Below are 3,419 nucleotides of genomic sequence, written 5' to 3'. Positions count from 1 at the left end.
ACAAAAATACTAGATTGTCTATTGCTTATATGAAGATTCATGTTTTCTCTAAAATTGATAATGACACACCTCCTTGGAAACATAAGGTTGAACTATAGTTGAATGCGGCAAAATTCACCAAACCCAAATTTTGGAAGGCCTAAATTGTGATTGTGGGTCACAATGAAAGAATACAAGACACCGAGAAGACAAATCATTAGCAGCCCAAAACACTTGTGTTATCTCATTTTAGGAGCATGAATGGGTAGTTTACCAAGACTTCAAACATTATCAGAGAGTGGGATTGAAACAGTTCCCCTCCAATATGTGAGATCTCATCTTCAGCCTGCTAAAGCCCAAAATACCCATATTCCAATCATTGATAGGCATGGCTTGAGCATCCCACATCTACAGCAAGAAACCATTGCAGCAATCTCAACAGCTGCAAAAGACTGGGGATTCTTTCAGATCATCAATCATGAAATCCTACACTCTCTCATCTCTCAAGTGCAAGCCTTGGGCAAAGCTTTTTTCAATCTCCCCATTGAAGAAAAGGAAACATATAGAAACGAAGAAGCTGGGAACCATATTGGAGATGGAAGCAAAGTAGGATACTCCTCAGATGCAAATCTGGACTGGGGGATTATTATTACAACGTTGCTTCGCCTCCTGATAGAAGAAATATGTCCAAATGGCCCAAACAGCCTTCTGATTTCATTTACACTGTTTTCTTCTCTTCAATCATAATTTTTTTTGTGGGTGTTATATCTTATGTGTTAAGAAATATTTCTAATGGGTATGCAGTTCTTGTTATTTGCAGTGAGGTTATGGATGAATATGGTGGAGAGGTATACAGATTGTTGGAAGTTTTGATGGAGGCTCTGAGCAGAGGATTGGGATTGGAAGATGAAAATGCGTTGAACAAGGCAGTGGGTGGAGATGAGAAAGAAATTCAGTTTAGGATTAACTATTATCCACCATGTCCTCAGCCAGATTTGGTACTTGGACTTTCTCCTCACTCTGATCCCAATGTTGTTACATTTCTTCTCCATGATGAAACACCGGGCCTACAAATTAGAAAGGATGCGAATTGGGTTGATGTTCAAAGTGACCCTGGCGCCCTCATTGTTAACATTGCTGATGCACTTGAGGTACCCAGATTGGCATTTGAATTTTCTTTTTCTTTTATATTGAAGTTGAGAATTAACTCTTAGATTTTGTGTTCAAGGAGAATAACTTAAGAATATCAGTTTTCTACAATTCAGAAGAATAATCAATAATGTTTATGATATCTATTGTGTGAAAATATTAATGGTGATCTGGGACAGCAGCTGCAAAAAGTTGAAAAAGATAACTTCCTTTTTTTTTTCTTACATTCTGATGACAGGTTATAAAGTGTGATTTGAAAAAAGTTGACAATAAAAATTGTTCGCTCAAATTTATCAAATTAACATATGATATGAATAGATTGTAGAAATCTAATAATCTTCAATATTAATATTAAGAACTTCATAATTTTTAATTTAGGGTGTTTGTTTTGTTGCAGATAGTGAGCAATGGAAGATACAAGAGCGTGGAGCACAGGAGTGTAGTAAAGAAGGAGAAAGAAAGGATTTCATTGGCCATGTTTTGTAATCCACATGATGAGATCATTCTTTCACCTCTTCCAGCCTTGATTGACAAAGATCATCCTGCTTTATATCAGAGATCATAATGGAAAGAGTATCTGCGAAGGTTTTTCATCGAAGGACTTGATGGAAAGGGACATGTTCATCAACTGCAAAAATCTTGACTGCTACATTTGTGCTCCACCATTATTTTCTTTTTAAAAGGATTTCTTAGATGGTGATCTGCCTGGTTTGGTTGGTTTGGTTTGCAAGCTCATTGTGAGCCATTCTTATCGGCAAGCTATTTAAAAATTTTAAATATTATTTCCCTTCCATGGTTCAAAGTGGTGTCAATTGCTAAATAATGTGCATGTCAATTTATAGAGACAGTGGATGCAAATTTATAAAGTGAATATTAACTTTTCTGAAATGGATACATTCACTAAAGAACAAGGCTGAGTTCCTTGTTTCAAGTTGGCATCCTCATATGAAGTAAGTAGATACCATTAATTAAAAACATATGGAAAGGTTGTTTGTTTTGAGTTGGTATCAATGTAGATATTATTTATTGAAGGATAAGTTATATACATATACATATGCATATATGCATATGTTTAGATATATGATCATTAATGTAAATGTAATTATGTGGTAGTTATTTTTTTAAGAAGGGCTAGCTTAATATGTACTCGGATTTAAATTTTGGCATTTTCTCCTCTTTTATCACGATTGGAGTTTCATCTTCTATAGTTGAGGGTAAATGGAGTTTGTACTCTTTTGCTAGAGGTTTCTTCATTGTTTATTTCAATTATAAAGATGAGTAAACGATTTTATTGATGGTGGTACTTGGAGGTGGATTCACATCCCCTCTCAATGATCCTCTCATTTCCCTATTTTTTCCATTATTTCTAACATGATAAAGTTTATGAGGTTATTAGACTCTATGACTAGAAACACCTTAGACATGCTTTATTTGTATACATTTTAGTTGCAATTGATCTTTCCTAATAAGGTCATTCTATAGGTTAATGATAGATCTTAGTGTTGATTGGTGAACTAGGTGCCATCCATGTTCACTAATAGCATTATTTTTCTACCAATCGTTTGGGTCAATTATCATGTTTAATAATCTTGGTCTTCTGTTTACAATTATCATATTTTCTTCTCTCCATTCTACTATCTAGATTTACTTTCTAGTACATTATTTGCCATACTAAATTTGCTTCTAATTTCCTAGTACATTATTTGCCATATCAAATTTGCTTCTAACACTAAAATGGTAGATGTTGTGGTTAACGTTTCTTTCTTTTCTCTCCAACTCATTATTTCTAGATTATATCAATTTTGTTTCTAAGGTTGATAATAGAATTAAGGATTGTTAGTTCTACCTACCTATTTATAGGTGGAGACTATAGACTATAGATTTCGTTTGCTTCTTTTTCTATTAATATGCTTTGAAAACTGTGCCCAAATCTCCTAACTTATGGTCATTTGAAATGTTTTTATTAAAATATAATTTTTTTCCATTTAAAAAACTTTATGATTGGCCATGACAGTTTTTGCTAGTAGTCTTTTTTATTTCTATGTTAAAAATATGGTAAAATTTGTGAAGAATCCACCTATCAAGAGGCCATAGGCATGTGGTTGACATGCAGTTCCACATTTTGCATCCATGCATGCTAATCTTGGGTGTTATTTTGTACTTCAAATTATAGAAGATGCTTAGATAATCTAGACTTCACCTCAAACCATATTGTTCTCTCTACTATAGATTTTTTAAGAGTCCATGGTGCATTATAATGTGATTTGGGAAAACTAGATTGTTGGTATGTT

The 3,419-nt window shown here is 33.7% G+C and overlaps 1 pseudogene; it reads left to right on the top strand.

Annotated features, from left to right (window-relative positions):
• Positions 1-240: 240 nt before the first annotated feature.
• On the top strand, positions 241-1,771 carry LOC149575556 (jasmonate-induced oxygenase 4 pseudogene; annotated as a pseudogene).
• The last annotated feature ends 1,648 nt before the right edge of the window (positions 1,772-3,419 follow it).

The sequence above is a fragment of the Cupressus sempervirens genome, chromosome 2 (assembly GCF_028749045.1).
Source record: "Cupressus sempervirens isolate cs-2001-9-10 chromosome 2, ASM2874904v1, whole genome shotgun sequence".
NCBI classification, from domain to species: domain Eukaryota; kingdom Viridiplantae; phylum Streptophyta; class Pinopsida; order Cupressales; family Cupressaceae; genus Cupressus; species Cupressus sempervirens.
This window is presented reverse-complemented; position numbering and strand designations above follow the sequence as displayed.